The 19,448-nt window shown below is 35.8% G+C and overlaps 1 pseudogene; it reads right to left on the bottom strand.

The window, feature by feature from the left end:
- Window positions 1-126: 126 nt before the first annotated feature.
- LOC118617013 lies at window positions 127-3,082 on the bottom strand (annotated as a pseudogene).
- Between the last annotated feature and the right edge of the window lie 16,366 nt (window positions 3,083-19,448).

Here is a 19,448-nt window from a genome sequence, read left to right as displayed (position 1 = left end):
AGCTAATTTGCTATACATGAAGCATCTCCTTGGAGATGCCTACAATAACAAGGAATACATTTCCATAAAACTTGGAATTGATCTCAATAAAGAGAAAAAATCTTAAGAATGGGTAATTTGTAAATTTCACAGCTGCCTTATTTCAGAAATAAAATGTGTCACAGTTAATCCTTCTTCATTAGTCTCTGGTTCAACAGGAGTCTGATCTCCTATAGCTGACAGTCCACTGACTGTACCATCCTTAGGGAGAACTGTGGCCTCCTGCCCAGGCTTCTCAGAGACTTGTGACCCATCTTCTACAACTTCTGTTGTCACCTCTGGTAACTCTTCAGCAGGAGGCACTTCCTGCCCTACCAGCTGCTCAAGAACAGCTTTTCCTGGATCCTTTTCAGAGGCAGCTATCTGCTCCTTTGGCTCATCCCCACCCACATCCACTGGCTTGACTGTTGATTCTATAGGCTCTGCTTCTACCTCCCTGTAGTGCCCTGCTTTTCTACAGTCACAGTAGGCTGCTCTTCTGAAGCTTCTTTTGGCTTCTCCTCTATTCTCACAATTGCTTCAGGCTTCTCCTGACCTTTTTCTCTGTACTCTTCTTGGATGTCAGTGGCAGAAACTGATTTTCCTTCCTCAACATCTGGAGCTTCATTTTCTGGATTCCCAGAAATGACCTCAGCTTCAATCAGTCCTTCTGGTGCTGCTGTTCCTTTTGCCCTTCAGTGGTTTCAGTTAAGTGATTCCTGTAGCTCCTCTGTAGGCTCACTTATATCCGTATCTTCTCTCACCCTTCTCCATGTCAGTCTCCCGTTCTTTATCAATTTCAGGCTTTACCAGAGCCTTGTCTTCTGTTTTTTTTTTTTTGTTTTTTGTTTTTGCTTCTTCTTTTTCTCCTATGGCGTCATAAACCTGTTCTCTCAACTCTTTCCTTGCTTCCTCATCTATATTATCATTATTTTCTACCAGAGACTCTTCCTCTGCTTTTTTTAATTTTATTTTTTATCCTCACCCGAGGATATTTTTCCATTTTTTGTACAGATAGAATGGGGGGGAGAGAGAAGAAGGGACAGAGAGAGAGAAACATCGACGTGAAGGGACACATTGAGTGGCTGCCACCCGCACGACCAACCAGGGCCGGGACAAACTGCAACCGAGGTACATGCCCTTAGCGGGAACCGAACCCGGGTCTCTCCGGACCGCAGGCCGACGCTCTAACCGCTGAGCCAAACTGGCCAGGGCTTCCTCTGCTTTTTCTCCGTTCTCCTCTTCCACGTGCACACCTTCCAGGGCATTCCCCAACACACCATTCTCCATTCTTGCCAATTCCAGAAGTGATTTCCCAGAGAAGAAGAAAGCTTCTCCACACTCATTAGCCGTGTCTCCACACTTCTCACCTAAAAGACTAGCTGCTTCCTGGAATGCATCGACAGCTGCTGGAATATCCCCCATGACCAGATGTTTCTGTCCTAAGCCCAATAGTTTCTTAGCCTCACTATCCACATCGAGACTCTCCACTTTACCTGCAGAGGTAGAAGGAGCAGGAGAATCTTCTTCAATTTTGTCGGCAGAAACCAGCCCCGCAGCGGTGGCGGCAGTGGCCGGGACTCTGCGTCCACCGTTTCCCTGCGGTGGGGGTTCAGCAGACAGAATGCAGCCTGTGAGAAAGCAGGGAACTTGGGACGCCTGAGACTTACACGGGGACAGAAAATGGTGGTAAATAATGCATCCCTCACCTATTTTAATGTAATTTCCATGACATATTACTAAAAAGCACAAATTGAAGTAATAGAAAGAGACCAACATTTGTTGAAATCCTGCCATTGTTGATGATACATAGAAAAAATTTATTCTAAAACTGATGTTTTAATTTCAGTCGAGCAGGAAGGTGACCTATGTGTGGTTAATTATGCAGAGATGATGTCTTAAAAGCATGCCTGCTAGTTGATTGGAGGAAGAGTGCTCAGCCCACACTGACAGCAAGTTTATGATACTAATGTTGCAAGAGGAAAGACTGTAAACAGGCAGCCATAAAAGCCAGCTGATCTACATTAACATTTTATATGTTGACGTTAATAATGTATTCTTCATGCTAAATAACTTTTTGAAACTTATTTCATCTGATTTGAGATGTGATTTGAGAACTGCCAATATGTTAACAATCTGCTGCAAAATTGTTTTCATCTAAGTACCTCTGCATCCTCTTAGCTCTGCTATGTACCGACTTTTTATTGCAGTCCTGCTCAGCAAATCAGAGAGCTTGATCTTATGCTTCCAGTGACAACAGTATGCTAGAGGGATTGTTTTAACCACATTTTGAGGCCAGCAAGCAAAGGTAAATGTCAGCATCAGGGCAAACACTAGGGTACATGTAAATAGTGCACCTGCTCAGAGAACCAATTAGATTATACTGTAAAAGCAGGACACCTCATGGGATTTCCAGGGTCTTTGGAATGCCAGCCTATTCCAAATACTGATGGCAAACGCATTAAATATTTCACGGGTAAAAGTTTATTCTTTGAAATCTGTTTACAAAGTGCTATTCCTAATAAAATATAAATATCATAGGAAGAGTTAAAGGGCCATGAATTATATTAGACACATCATCAGAGTGAGTCCCCAGGGACGACTTTGATTATGGAGGTGGTGAAAGAGTATGCTAAAGGGAGAAATGTGTTTGTGCGTTAGTGTGTGTGTGTATGTAGGTGGTCCGTAGTGAACATCGCATTTTACTACTTCACTGTTTTGTTTGATTCACTGCCCAGAAGTGAGAGTTGCAACCTTGTTTTAGAAATCCTATGTGTACCTAGTTCTCCTTCCATAATATTTGAGCTCCTGACTGAAAGCTGAATTAGTTCGATGCAGTGGTTTTCAGTGGAATCATTTTATTCTGGAAAGTAGTTGTGGTCCAGTAGAAAACACAACAAAGTAATAATCAGTTCCATTACTGCGTAGCTGCAAGACCATTTAACTATAACCAGGCTATCATTCACGCCTCTGGAGCCGACTCCCGAATCTCACACTGTTCACCCTTCTGTACCAGGCCACGTGCTTCACCAGTACCTGAGGCTGGTGCACCACTGGTCTTCATCATGGACTGAACTTGATGAGCAAATATGAACATAACACCTGAATGCACACATTGAAAATATAAAGACAACATAGACAAATAGCATTGTTGTATACACGTAATTTTCTCTTTGCTTCTGTTAAAAATGTTGTTAAATTATCTTGAAATGCATTGCTGTTCTTTGTATAATAAAAATAGAAACGATTACAATCATCATCAGAATTCTGACCAAATTACATGAAACTTGGTGGGGGGAAGGCTGAGAATTTATAAAATGACAGTAAATACAAAGGAGGAGTAAGAACATATTACTGAAAACATGTTAATGCAAAACATGAATAAAATGCAGAAATGGCAATAAACTTATCAGATTTAAGAAGATGCCACAGGAGTGGCATGGGAACAAGTAAAGAATTAGAATAGATGGGTATTTCTCCAAGACTAAGGATTAGAAAAAATAAACATGGTAAAAAGTTTATATAAGGGACAGTTTCGTGACAGATATATTTAAGAATAGGCTCTTGGAGTGTATGTTTGCTCTAGATGAAAATAAATTTAACATGAAGCCGTGAGCGTGGTGACCACTGATCGTTCACAGAGAGAAGCCTCTCTGTAAGCTCACGGGAACAGGCACCGCCGACCAGAAGGCTGGCACACTGTCTAGGGAAATACGTTTTGCTAATTACATCTATACTAACATAGCCTTTGACATAGCCCCCAAATCATACTAAGGTATAGAAAACAGTTTGTCATAAATACCAAGAAGCAAAGTCTTGAGGCTACAAGTGTGAAAGCTGTAAGAAGGCAAATGCATTGTTTAGTTTGACCACAGTGAACTCATTATGTAAATAATAAAAACTTTCAGATTCAAAGCAACAAAATCACTAGGACAAGTAAATGGACTAGAAGAAGAAACACGTGGTATGTTATAGTAAATTGAAAGAATATCTGAAGAAAGACTTACAATACAAAGAAAGCATAATTTTATTTACTGGGTACTGCGACCGTAAAACAGCTAATTATATGAATTCTATTTTAAGAAAGAAAAAACATTTTAGAACTGTTATAGAATTTAGATGAACAGTGTCGGGACAAGAATTAAAGGAAAGGCATTGAGAAAAAGAAAGGGGGTGTGAAAAGGGTCTGGAGCTTAGGTGATAAGAAATTATTTGCTAAACCTAAAAGGAATAAACTTTATGAAATGGAAACTGGTGTGCTGAGAAACACAGCATCCTAGAGGAAAGCTAAAGCAATTGGTTGTCAACCAAAATACACTTAATGTTAACCCTGGCTGGGTGGCCCAGTTGGTAAGAGCGTCGTCTCGATACACCAAGGTTTTGGGTTCTATCCCTGGTCAGGGCCCATATACGAGTCAATCAATGAATGCATGGATAAGTGGAACAACACATCTCTCTCCCTCTCTCTCCCCCTCTATCCCTCCTCTCTCTCTAAAATTCAATAAAATAAAAATTAAAATAACTAGGAACAGATTTTAGGTTACACTATACCCACTATTAAAAAAAATTAAATTAAAAGATTTAGGAACTCATACCCACCTGGTGTGGCACAGTGGTTGAGCATCAACCCATGCACCAAGAGGTTGTGAATTCGATTCCCAATCAGGACATATGCCCTGATTCTGGGCCAAATCCCCAGTGGGGGGCATGCAGGAGGCAGCCAATTGATGTTTCTCTCATCAATTTTTGTCTCTCTCTCTCTCCCTCTCCCTTACCCTCTCTCTAAATCAAATCAGAAAAAAAATAGATTTAGGAACTCAGATTTATTTTCTTTTGATTGTAATGTTGTTTTTCGTTAGTCAGTTAATTGGTATTTTGAAGCTCTTAAGCTAGGATAATTCTGGTTTGCAGAACCTTTTGTGAGAAAACAAGAATTTGCTACACAATGGTATCACTCTTTTTGCCTAGTAATATTTCAATGTAAATAACTTTCTTGAAAATAAAAAATTTGGTGTGTGACAGTTGTTCCTCCTTTTCTAGTTTAGAGGTTTTGAGTCTGCTGTTCATCTGAGCAGTCAGATGTTTTGTTTTGTTTTAATATCAACGAAACTGAACCTTTACTGATGCTAAAATTCTGTGCACTATACAATCTGTGAAAATAAAAAGGAACTAAAGATGATCCATTTTCTCAGCATATGTACTTTTGGAAGTCTGGACAAGTAGGAGTATATTTAAAATGCAAATATTATACTGAGATGCTAAAATAATTTACATTCTGACACTGCAGTTTAAATATAATTGCATTACATTAAAACACAGTTTGGTTTATTGTATGATATATATTTGGTTTATTTCTTGCAGATTTATGGTGACTAGAGTTTTGTTTTCATCTTGTAGTATATACGGAAATTTCATAACCATCTCTTATAATTTGTAAAGCTTAGCAGCAACATTTGTAAACACAAGGGGATGTTTTTACTTTTTAGTAGCGTAAGAACAGATGGTTGGGATTAAGGGAATCGCTCCTTCGTGTTTAATAATGCAGCAGGGAAGGCAGTAGAAGCTAACTTTTCACCAAGAGAGAATAATTTTTCAGAGCATCAGCTGGATCTTTCCTCGCTAGAACAGAGCCTCTTCAGATATGTGCCATCTGCATGGGAGTGAGTCACAGCAAAAGATCTAATAATACTTGTAAAATGCAGTTTGTTCCCAATGAGTTCTATAAAGAGAAAATACTTTCTGTGTTTGATGGAAAGGCCTTGTGAGAAGAAATATGCTTAAAAGTAAAGGACTTGTAGATAGAAATCCAACCAGACAACAGAAAAGACCGACCAAGCAATCAAATATCAAACAAACAACAACATTTGGGTGATATTTTGCATTTATTGTAACATATAAAATAATTCAATAGAAAAAAACCTGATGATTGTAAGAGATATTACTTAAGTATAATTTAATATATAAATTTAAGAGTCATCCAGTAAAATCTGGAAAAAAGTGAAATTTATAATATTATTAAAATTACATGCATAAACTATGATTGAAAACTAAATATTAGTAAAATAATATATTATTAACTAATGCAAACATCCAAGACACTAGAAAAATTATACATAGAGAATTCTCAATGAACATAGATATTCTTTATAATTGATTATTACAATAAATTTGATATCCTGAAGATCAAGTGATTCCCTCCACACCTAGTTTCACATTCAGTACTAAGAAAAATGTAATTTACCTCTTTAACAGTTGTCTCAGTTCAGTTATTCAAGACCAAAGTCTAAAGGAACTGTTTTCAAACCATCAATAATATGAATCAAAGGAGAAAACTATAACCACAAAATCAGTAACCAAATAGAAATTAGGCCTGAAGAAAATTCAAGTTGGAGGATGAACTTTGACTCCTTTTCATAGTTTTGTGTTAGCTATACTTTCGTATCTAGGCCTTCATATAAAAAAGAAACAGCATGTATTGTAGTAAGTATGATAGTCTCATAGTCATGGATTTAGGCCAGGTCATAATTAGAGAAATTGCCCTAATAAGAATTTTAGGAGTCCTAGATTTAAACAAGTAAACAAATCATCAAAGAAAATACGTCTCCTTAGCCCCTGCATTATGTCTGCCTCCAAGTGCCTTGTCAGTGGCCATTGTCATATGGCTCTTGCGTTTCAGAGTATTTTTCCCTGTTTCATTTGATCAGGCCTCTTCCATGTTTCAGTTTTATTTTTCCTCAATATACAGCTTATCCATAGCTTTTTTTTTTTTTATCCTCACCTGAGGACACTTTTTCCACTTTTTGTTCAGGTAGAGTGGGAGGGAGAGAGGGAAACAGAGAGAGAAACATCGATGTGAAAGGGACACATTGACTGGCTGCCACCCGCACGACCAACCAGGGCCAGGGACAAACCGCAACCAAGGTACGTGCCCTTAGCGGGAACCGAACCTGGGTCTCTCTGGATCGCAGACCGATGCTCTAACCGCTGAGCAAACCGGCCAGGGCTATCCATTGCTTCTTAAAAATGAAATTTTATTTGCTTTGAAAGGCTAAACAATAGAATTACAAAAAAAATATGTTTCCTCTTGTTCCCTTGAGTGTCAATTCTGCCAATTAAAATTCCAAAGCCCTAATTTCTTTATCTCTAAAATTAAAATTAGATCAGATGACTGTTAATATACCAACCATTACAAGAGTTAACATAGCTGTATTCTTGGCCTTTGTGGGGATTCCTGTAGAACCTTAGAGCGTTTGTTTGGTAAGGACAAAGGAATTGTTTCAAGGGGTCTGCAAGGAAAAATGAGTAAGTGACTTTTCCTGTAGAAAATTGCACATATATAAGAATATGACTTCTGCTGTGATTAATAAAATAAAAATTAATACTTTATAAGACAACTGATATAAAAATAAACAAATGTGGGTGTTTGTCAAATATCCGTTGTTCAAATAGGGATTTTGTACTTTAAAAGGCTTTGAATCTTTACAGTGTGGAGGGCTAAGCAGGAAGGAATCAGATGAGAGAATTTACATTATCTGTTAACTAGGTCAAGGACTCTTTCCAAATTCTCATTGACACCCCTTTCCTAATATGAACAGAGGAAGGCACAACTGCTGAAACACAATAGAGATTTATTTCTGTTCATCATTAGACAAATTAATGTAGGTTAATTGAAGATTAGCATTGGAGTTGTATCAGCCAAATAGAATGAAGGGATAAAAGTAAAGCAGATCATAGTTAAATATCCCAAGTATGTATTTTATATCTTGGCTGTTTCTGGTTATATGTTTTGTACATGTAAATTCTCAAAAACAGTAAGTATATATCAGACTTCTCAGCCTTGTTGTTTAAATTATATCATCTTTGAAATATTTTTATTATTAACCTGAGAATATTTAGAAGGTTAATTACAAATATTCAACATAAAAATCACACAGATCTTTAAAGATCCTTTAAAGAGTCTCCATTTGCCTGGCTCAAAGGCTTGAGTTTTATGTTAGCAACAAATAGTTTTTGTCTTGAATAAAATTTAAAATATAAAAATTCCAAGGCTTAATTAACTAAAATGATTTTTTTTTGTTTATAAAAATATAGAAACAGAAGTTCTGAGGAATTAAGTGGCCATTTAAAATATAATTATATTTTTCATGTTTTAGACAGAAGACAGGAGGTAGCTGTTTTGTTGCTCAAAGGTGGCTAACAGGATGTGAATGATTAAAATCAGGAATATTTTTGAAAGTCAAGAACAAAACAATAGAACCAACTCTGTGCGTGTGCACGCACATGTGCATATGTGTGTGTTTGAAGTACAAATAATCAGAAAGAGATAATATATTTTCATTTAAGCTTCCATTTAAAGAAGATAGGGGTATAAGAAATGTGACTAGAACTGTAAAAATATAGAGAACACTTAATACAAGTTATCACTATGTTATTCGGGAGCTATTTTTGTGTTTCCATAAACAAAGTATATTTTTAAAAAATGGTTTGTTCATAAAACACAGTGACAAAGAGACTAGCCTCTAAATTCTGTTGCTTTTGAAATATTGTAACCTGGGGCTGTGGGTTCATACATTAGCTATGCTTAAAGTGTGCTTGTTACTACTTGGCAATGTCAATTTTAATGCGGTTTTTGTTGGCCTTAAACACTGAAACAAATAGGAAACAATCAGGCTCTAGTGGCTTGGAACCTGGATAGCAGCCCAGCTTTCATTTATTAGGACCCTGGGAAAATAAATTTAAAAGGGGAAAATTTTCAAATCTACTTTCAGGTTGCATTTAACAAGTATATCTCCCACAGATCTCCAAGCTCTTTTTAATTTGTATTCTGCTGATTGATAATATGAATTATAGTAGGAACTAATACATTTTAGTGTCTGCAGTGTCTATTCAAATCATTCTTGGGTCTGAATAGAGCACCAGTATCTATAAATGATTCATAAATCATAGGGATTTATTTATTAGAGTAGCAGATGCAGCTGGATATGCAGGTAAGTGCCTTAATATTTATCTTTAAGAATCTTGTTATTTGATAGTATATTCACTAGTCTACTCTGTCCACTGAAAAGTCTTCTGAGCATTCTAATATTTTCCAATTGAGAACGTGATTATAATGGCAAAATATGGAAACAACTTACAGAAATATATTTGATTGCTGTGTTATTTTTATACTTCTGCCAATGTCCAGAATACCTTAATCTTCTCATTTTGTGAGTGGTATTTAGGTGAGGGCTTGTGAGAAATTTGTCACAAACTTGGTAAATGATTATCTACTATGTATAGTATTACACAATATTCCTGTAAGTTTCATTAAGGTATAAGAATTGCCCTGTTTTAAACACTTCAGATATTGAATTAAAATTGTCCAATATATTATAAAACTGCTAATAAAAACACAACCTAATACAGTTCTTGGATCTTCTCTGTGAGACGACTGGGGCCATATGTATAGTCTATGCTGAACACCTGCTACGATAGATACTTTCATTTTATCTATGATTTCTCTGTTTTAGTAACTTTCACTTCTAGAATTGCAATATGTTTAACTTGCTAGTAATTCTAAAGAGTAATATTTAAACACAAAATGTTGTAATTTGCTCTTTTAACAAATATGTTTCTTCATTAATGAGGTCTACTGATATTTCTCTCTCTCTTTTTTTTTTTTTGGCCAGGAGGCTCAGGTGTATGAAAATAATCCTATCTGTGTGATAGAATTTTGTGAATTATTAAAGCTTATATTGAAATATATAACATTTAATCATGTGTATTTATATTTTTTCCAACATTGGACTTGATTCCTGAAATCACCATATCAAGTTATTTCTTGCATTTTTTTCAATCAAAAGTAAATTCTGCTCCTTTTTAAAGTAACTGCTTTTTTTATTTCTTATGGAAAAATTTATTTCATTTTTAGGCATATTTATTTAATTATGTGCAAAATACATATTAATTTTTTACTCAGTTATAATATATTATATATATTATTCTACATATATATGTGTGTATATATATAATTTTATTACCTTATTTCTTCTTTAACCATTAAGATCCAATAGAGTAGCACATTTGAGATCTCTTATGAACCATAGTTACCATCTTGATCTGAGTTTATCACTAAGAGACCAGATGACTACACATATCAAGTATGAAATATTTTCAGGTAAATTCAGATCATGAGTTCTGCATGTAAAGAGCCAGGAAGTCGTCACTCACCCCAGCCTAACAACAATTAAAAGACTGAACAGAATGAAAAAATCAAAAACTCTTTTTTGATTCCTTAAAAGAAGGGAGGACACATGGCAAAGTGCTGCTCCCAAGAATGAAGAATCAGGCCAGTGCAGGGAGCAAGGCTTACCCAAGCAGAGACTCACAAGCCAAAACCACCCTGAAAACCAATGTCTGGGTGGGAAAACGTGAACTGTAATTGTTGAAATGCTGAATGCTTAGTGCAAACAAATTTAAGAGTTGCATACTCCTGGGGCACTCACACTCCTGTGAGATTTATCCAGAGGATAATATTCCACCCTGGAAAAAAGAAAATCCTGCTATTTGTAACAATGTAGCAACATGGGTGGACTTTGAGAACATTTCGGTAAGTGAAGTAAATCAGACAGAGAGACAAATACTGCATGGTATCACTTAAGTATGGAATCTTAACATAAAAGGCAAGGTCATAGAAACAGAGAGTAGAAAAGGGGTTGCCAGGGTTCTGGGGAAAATAGGAAGAGGATGGTAAAAGATTACAAACTTTCAGCTATAAGATGTGTGAGTCTGAGGATCTGAAGTACAACATGGTGACTATAGTTGATAATCCTTTGTTACATAATTAAAATTTCCTAACAAAATAGAGCTTAAATGTTCTCATATATATATGAGGTTATGGATGTGTTAACAAGATGGGGGAATCCTTTCACAATGTATAAATATATCAAATCATCACAATTCATACTTTAAATATCTTACAATTCTATATGTCAAAACTTTAATAAAGCTGTGTTTTTTGTTTTAAAAAAAGAGCAAATTGAGTCAATAGTAAGCATAAGAAAAGAAATAATAGGAATAATAGGACTTAGAGCAGAAATAATAGGAATTAGAAACAGAATTAGAGCAGAAATAATAGGAATTAGAAACTGAAAACAGGAAATCATCAGTGATGATCAGCAACACCAAGTGCAGTTCTATGAAAATACCAATAAAATTGAAAGCCTATTGCTGGGTTAAGTAAGATAAAAAGAGAGAAGAAACAAATTACTAATATCAAAAATAAAAGAGACAATATCACTGCAGATCCTGTGGAAATTAAAAGAATAATAAGAAATATTACGAATAACTGTGCCCACAAATTTGATAACTCACATGAAATGAACCAATTTCCTGAAAGAAACAAGTTGTCAGAACTCACATAAGAAGGAATAGTAGAGTATCTAAGTAGATCTATTTATATTAAAGAAAATGAGCTAATAATAAATCATTTTCCAAATCTGAAATTGCCAGTCCCAGACAGAATCACTGGTAAATCCTTCCAGACATTTAAGGAAGAAGTTATACCAATTCTTTACAACATTTTTCAGAAGATAGAAGCAGAAGGAATAATTTTAACTCATTCTATGAGGACAGCATTACCTAATACCAAAACCAGACAAAGACATTATAAGAAAAGAAAGCTACAGATCAATATTTCTCATAATCAGAAATGCAATACATTACAGTGATACCTCGGTTCTCGAACGCCTCGGTTTTCGACCAAATCGGTATTCGACCAGGAGATTCGAGAAAATTTGTCTCGGAATCCGAACAAATATTTGGAACTCGAACTTCCGAGATGAGCCGAGTTGAGCCGAATGGCGTTCATTCGGCCCAGCGCGCCTTGCTTGCGTCATCAGTGTGAGTGCAGAGAGAGAGAGTCACGCTTTGTGGAGTCACGCTTTCCTATTGGGTTTCATTGCTTCGGTTCTCGAACAATTCGGTTCTCGACCGTCCTCCTGGAACGAATTATGTTCGAGAACCGAGGTATCACTGTATTTGAAAATTCTCAATAAAATGTCTGAAAATTTAATTAAACAATGTATTAAACTAATTAAACACCATGACCAAGTGGGATTTATCCCAGCTTTGTAATGGTGGTCCACATTCACAAAATCAATTAATATAATCCATAACATTAACAAACTAAACAGGAAAATCACACAATCACATAAATATAGAAAAAACATGTTGTCCTGATATAATTTTGCCTCAGTTTGAACTGTAGATTCAATACAAATCCCAAACAAATTCTCATAAAATTTTTTTATGATGCCAATGAATTGTTGCCAATGAATTGAGGCAAATAACTCAGAATAGCCAACACAATATTGAAGAAGAAGAAAAAAGTTGGAGGACTGATGTTACTTAACTTCAAACTTACTGTAAAACTGTAGTAATCAAGAGAGTGTGGTATTGGATAAATAATAAACACAAATATCAAAGGGACAGCATAAAGATCCCAGGAATAAACCCAATAAATGTAGTCAACTGATCTGTGACAGAGGAATATAGGCAATACACTGAAGGAAAGATAGTCTTCTCAACAAGCAGTGCTAGAACAACTGGACATCTACATGCAAAAAAAAAAAAAGATCTGGATATGGATCTTACACCAGTTGCAAACATTAGCTCAAAATGGATTATACAATTACATGTAGAACACCAAACTATAAAACTTCTAGACAGTAACATATGAGAAAATGTAGTTTACCTTGGGTATTGTGATGCCTTTTTATTTTAGTTTTTTTTTAGAATACTTTTATTTGACAAGTCTACATATTTAGGAACACCTTAAAGAGTCCTGTTATTTAGCAAACCTCCATAGAGCACTATTTTATGAGCATGTTAAAAATTTTATTACAGTTTACATTTAATATTATTTTTTATTTGTTTCTTGTGTAGAGAGTTTGGTCAGGCAATCATACACTTTACCTACCTGGCACCATATATAGTTATTACAGTATTATTAACTATATTCTCTGTGCTGTAATTTACATGTCTGTGACATTTTTGTAACCACCAATTTGTATTTCTTAATCCCTTCAACTTTCTCATCCAGTCCCCCAACTTCCCTCCCCTCTAGCAACCATCAGTCTGTTCTCTATATCTAAGCATCTGTTTTAATTTTGTTTGTTTATTATGTACTTTAGATTCCACATGAAAGTGAAATCATACGATATTTGCCTTTCTCTGACTGACTGGTTTCACTTATCAGAGTCCCATGTAAATCCATTTGTGCTTTTAGATACAGTGTCAAAACCACAATCAGTGGGTAAAATAATTGATAAGCTGGACTTCATTAAAATGAAAAGCTTCCACTCTGCAAAACACAATGCCAACAGAATTGGAAGACAAATTCCAGACTGGAAAAACATATTTGGAAAAAATACATCTAATAAAGCACCCTTTCCTAAACATACAAAGAAGCCTTAAAACTCACCAATAAGAAAACAAACAACTTGATTACTAAATGTGCTAAAGACCTTAACAGAGTGTTGTCTTGAGGACTAGGTAGTTCCCTGGGTGAAATCCAGAATTGGTCCCCATACATAGTGAGCAAGGAAAGACTAAAGAAAAAGTCAGAATATTTTAGATTGGTAGGTGGCAGTCGTAATAAACAAGGACATTTACATACAGTCTTGTCTTGGGTGACCAAACCATGAGTAGATCTCCTGTCTCACCTCTTAAGAGTTTTTATATAGAGGACTTAAGAGGTCTCAGTTATATACAGTCAAGATGATTTCAATACCATGATTTCAATAACTCTCTCAAGACTATGTCCTTGAAGCTACTCCTGGTGTAGAAACTGTGGCAGGGAAGGGGATAAATTCCTGGCTTCAGTGAAATGGAATATTATTCAACACTAAAAAGAAATGAGCTCTCAAGCCATGAAAATACATGAAAGAAACTTAAATTCATATTACTAAGTGAAAGAAGCTAATCTGAAAGGGGTAAATACGGTATGATTCCGACTGTATGACATGTTGTAAAAGGAAATGATCAGTGGTTTCCAGGGGTGAGGGGTGAGATGAGCAGGCAGAGCAAAGAGGATATTTTTAAATTAATTACTTTATTTATTTTTGTTACAAATGTTTCTCCTTTTGTCCCCACTAATACTCCTCTCCCCCTCCCTCCCCACCCTGACCCCAGCTTTTTTGTCCATGTTCATTGTTCATGCATATGTGCATATAAGTTCTGTGGTTTATCTCTCCCCCACCACCCCCTCTTATGGGGATTGTCAGTCTGTACCCCACTTCCACGTCTCTGGGACTACCCTGTTCCTCAGACTTATGTTCATTATATTCCACAAATAAGTGAGATCATATGATACTTGTCTTTCTCTGCTTGGCTTGTTTCATTTAGGATAACACTCTCCAGTCCCTCCATGTCGTCTCAAAGGATAAGAGATCTTTCTTTCTTACAGCTGCATAGTACTCCATTGGGTACATGTACCACAGCTCTTTATCCATTTGCTACTGATGAACATTTGGGCTGTTTCCAGATCTTAGCTAATAAATAGTGTTGCTATGAACATGGGGTAAATATATTCTTTCTGATTGGTGTTTCTGGCTTCTTAGGGTATATTCTTAGAAGTGGGATCACTGGGTCAAATGGAATATCAAATGGCAGGTCAAATATTATATCAGAAATATTGGCCTGTAGTTTTGTTTTGTTTTTTCTTTGTAGTGTCTTTTTTTTTTTTTTTTGGTTTTGTCAATTTTTAATTTTTTGAGGTAACACCATAGTGTTTTTCATAGTGGCTGCACCAGTCTGCATTCCCACCAGCAGTGCACTAGAGTCCCCTTTTCTCCACACCCTCGCCAACACTTGTTGTTTGATGATTTGTTGATGGCGGCCATTCTTACAGTTGTGAGGTGAAACCTCATTGTTGTTTTAATTTGCATCTCTCTGATGATTAATGATGTTGAACATTTCTTCATATGTCTCTTAGCTATTGGTATGTCCTGTTTGGAGAGGTGTTTATTCAGCTCCTCTGCCTATTTTATAATTGGGTTCTTTGTCTTCATTTTGTTGAGCTGTATGAGCAATCTCTATATATTGGAAATTAACCCCTTATCTGATATATCCTTGGCAATTATGCTCTCCCATGCAGTGGGTTGCCTTTCCATTTTGGTGGTTGTTTCTTTTGCTGTGTAGAAGCTTTTTGTTTGATGTAGTCCCATGTGCTCATTTTCTCCTTTGTTTCTGTTACCTTAGGTGATGTATCAGTGAACATTCTGCTGTGTATGATGTCTGAAATTTTGTTGCCTACTTTTTTATGGATTAATGAGTCACATTTAAGTCTTTTATTCATTTTGAGTTTATTCTTATATATGGTGTAAGTTGATGGTCTAGTTTAATTTTTTTGCATGTAGCTATCCAATTTTCCCAACATTATTTATTAAAGATGCTGTCTTTACTCCACTGTATGCTCTTGCCACCTTTGTCAAATATTAATTGAGCATATTGTCTTGGATACATTTCTGGGTTCTCTATTCTGTTGCATTGATCTATCTGCCTGTTCTTGTGTCAATACCAGGCTGTTCTGATTACAGTGGTTTTGGGGTATAACCTGAAATCTGGTAATGTGATCCCTCCAACTTTGTTCTTCTTTTTCAAGATTGCTGTGGCTATTTGGGGTCTTTTTTGGTTCCATATGAACTATTGAAGTATTTGTTCTAGTTCTATGAAGTATGTCGTTGGTATTTTGAAGGGGATTGCATTGAATCTATAGATTGCTTTGGGTAATATGAACATTTTAATGATGTTACTTCTTCCAATCCATGAACAAGGTATGTGCTTTACTGTTTTATATTTTCCTGTATTTCTTTTTTCAATGACCTGTAGTTTTCTGCAAATAGGTCCTTTATTTCATTGCTTAAGTTTATTTCTAGGTATCTTAATTTTTTTGCTGCGATGGTAAATGGGATTGTTTTTCCAGTTTCTCTTTGTGTGAGTTCATCATTGGTGTATAAGAATGCCGTTGATATCTTGACGTTAATTTTGTATCCTGCTACTTTGCCAAATTCATTTATTAAGTCTAGTAGATTTGTGATGGAGTCTTTAGTCTTTTCTATGTATAATATCATGTCATCTGCGAATAATAACAGTTTCACTTTCTCCTTTCCCATTTGGATTCCTTTTATTTTTAATTCCTGTGATTGCTGTGGCTAAGACTTCCAGTACTGTTAAATAAGAGTGGCGAAAGTGGGCATCCTTCTCTTGTTCCTGTTCTTAAGGGAAATACTTTTAGTTTCTGCCCATTGAGTATAATGTTGGCTGTAGGTGTTTCATATATGGTCTTTATTATGTCGAGATAGTATCCCTCTATTCCCATATTGCTGAGCATTTTTATCAGAAATGGGTGCTGGATTTTGTCGAATGCTTTTTCAGCATCTATTATATGATTATATAATTTTTATATTTCATTTTGTTTATGTGGTGTATCACATTTATTTATTTGTGAATGTTGTACTAGCCTTGTATCCCTGGGTTGAAGCCCATTTGGTCATGGTGAATAATTTTTTTGACGTATTGCTAGATTCGATTTGCTAGTATTTTGTTCAGGATTTTGGCATCTATGTTTATCAGAAATATTGGCCTGTAGTTTGTTTTTTTTTCTTTGTAGTGTCTTTTTTTTTTTTTTTTTTGGTTTTGAAATTAGAATTATTCTGGCCTCATAAAACAAGTTCGGAAGTCTTGCTTCTTGAATTTTTTGAAGTAGTTAGTTTAGGAGTAGGGCTATTAGTTTTTCTTTGACTGTTTAATAAAATTATCCTATGAAGCCGTCCGGGCCTGGGCTTTTGTTTGCTGGGAGAGTCTTGATTACATCTTCAATTTCTCCTGTGGTTATTGGTCTGTTCAAGTTTTCTATTTCTTCCCAGTTCAGTTTTGGGAGACTATGTGCTTCTAGAAATTTGTCCATTTTGCTTAGATTGTCGAATTTGTTGCCGTATAATTGTTCATAATATTTGTTAACAATCCTTTGTATTTCTGTGGTGTCAGTTATTATTTCTCCTCTTTCATTTCTGATTTTGTGTATTTGGGTTCTCTCTCTTTGTTTCTTGGTGAGTCTAGCTAAGGTCCATCAATCTTGTTGATCTTTTTCAAGAAGCAGCTCTTTGTTTCATTGATCCTTTGAATTGTGTTTTTGGTCTGCATGTCATTTATTTCTGCTCTGATCTTTATTATTTCCTTTTTTCTACTTGATCTGGGGTTTTCTTTGTGTTTGCTTTCTAGTTAATTAAGTTGTGAGGTTAGATAGACTATTAGAAATTTTTCTTGTTTCTTGAGGTAGGCCTCTAGTGCTACTAACTTCCCTCTCAGAACTTCTTTTACTGTATCTCATAGATTTTGTGTTGTTGTGTGTTCATTTTCATTGGTTTACAGGAAGTTTTTAATTTCTTCCTTGATCTCCATGGTAACCCATTCATTGTTCAATAGCATGCTATTTAACCTCCGCATTTTCAAATGTCTTTGCATGCTCTTCTTGCAATTGATTTCTAGTTTCATTTCTTTGGGATCTGAACAGATGCTTGACATTATTTCAATGTTCTTGAACTTGTAGAGACTTAGTTTGTGCCCTAATCTGTGGTCTATCTTTGAGAATGCCCTACTTGCACTTGAGAAGAAAGTGAATTCTGCAGTTCTGGCATGTAATTCCCGGTAGATATCTATGAAATCCATTTAATCTAGTGCTTCATTTAAAGTCTGCGTTTCCATGTTAATTTTTTGTCTAGATGATCTATCCAGTGATGTCAGCAGAGTGTTAAAGTCCACTGCTATGATTATATTGCTGTCGATTTCTCCTTTGAAGTCCTCCAAAAGATTTTAAATATATATTGGTGCTCCTATATTGGGTGCATATATGTTTACCAAGGTTATATATTCCTGTTGGATAGATCCTTTCATTATTATGTAGTGGCCTTCTTTGTCTCTAGTTATGGCCTTCATTTTGAAATTTAGTTTATCAGATATGAGTATTGCTACCCCAGCTTATTTTTTCTTTCCCTTTGCTTGAAAATTTTTTTTTCCATCCCTTCAGTTTTAACCTATGTGAGTCTTTTATCGTGAGGTAGGTCTCTTGTAAACCACATATATGTGAGTCATGCTTTCTTATCCAGTCAGCTACTCTGTGTCTTTTTATTAGAGCATGCAAACCATTCACATTTAAGGTAATAATTGATATGTATTTATTTATTGTCATTTTTATTTAGTGTGGTTCTATTTTTTTTTTCCTATTTCTTTTACTAATTACATCAGTCCTTTTAGCATATCTTGCAGTGCTGGTTTGGTGTTAATACATTCCCTTAGCCTTTTTTTGTTTTTGTCTGGGAAGCTCTTTATTTGACCTTGTATTTTGAATGATAGCCTTGCTGGATAGAGTAGTCTTGGATTCAGATCCTTGTTTTTTATGACCTTGATTACTTCTCACCACTCCCTTCTGGTCTATAGTGTTTCTGTTGAGGAGTCAGCTTTCAGCTTATGGGGTTTTCTTTGTAAGTAACCTGTTGCTTATCTCTTGCTGCTTTTAAGACTCTCTCTTTGTCTTTAATTTTTGGCATTTTAATTACTATGTGTCTTGGTGTGGGCCTGTTTGGGTTCTTCTTACTTGAGGCTCTCTGTGCTTCTTGAACTTGAACGCCTTCTTCCTTCACCAAGTTAGGAAAGTTTTCTGTCACTATTTCTTCAAATATATTCTCTAACCCTTGCCCATTTTCATTCTTTTTGGGGACTCCTATGATGCGAATGTTATAGTGTTTCCAATTGTCCCACAGTTTTCTTAAGCTGTCTTCTTTTTTTTAAAATTGTTTTTTTCTTTTGGTATTCTGATTGGTTGATATTTTTCTACCTTATCTTCTAATTCACTGATCCAGTCCTCAGCTTCCTCTAGTCTGCTGATTACTCATTCTAATATGTTCTTTATTTCTGCTATGTCATTCTTCATTTCCATTTGGTTGGTTTTCAATGTTTCTACATCTTTACTCATGGTGCTGATGTCCGTACTCATGTTGTTGAGCTTCCTCAAGATCATGGCTCTGAACTCTACCTCTGATAATTTGTTTAACTGCATTTCATTTATCTCATCTTTGTTAAAGTTCTCTTGTTCTTTATTTGTAATTTGTTTCTTTGTTTCACCCTTTTGGCTATCTCAGTGGATTTTGGAGCCTGCCAAATTTTCCCTGTGAGTGTTGGTGTTCTGCTGTTTCTGGCTCCCTCTACTTGGTTTGGATGAGCCTGGGTGGGCCCATGTTAAACACCACTGGCAAGTCTTACTTTCATGGGTAGATTTGCAAGCCCAGGAAAGGTTCAGGTATCCTCTGGCTTTTTCCTGGTGGCTAATAGTCTCAGTTACTCAGTGCCTTGGAGTGTAGCTTTGGTGTTCTGCATAAGAGGAATTCCAGAGG

This window comes from Molossus molossus, unplaced genomic scaffold (assembly GCF_014108415.1).
Source record: "Molossus molossus isolate mMolMol1 unplaced genomic scaffold, mMolMol1.p scaffold_m16_p_5, whole genome shotgun sequence".
Taxonomy (NCBI): Eukaryota; Metazoa; Chordata; class Mammalia; order Chiroptera; family Molossidae; genus Molossus; species Molossus molossus.
Note: the sequence above shows the minus strand (reverse complement) of the source record. Positions and strands in the feature narration are given on the sequence as shown.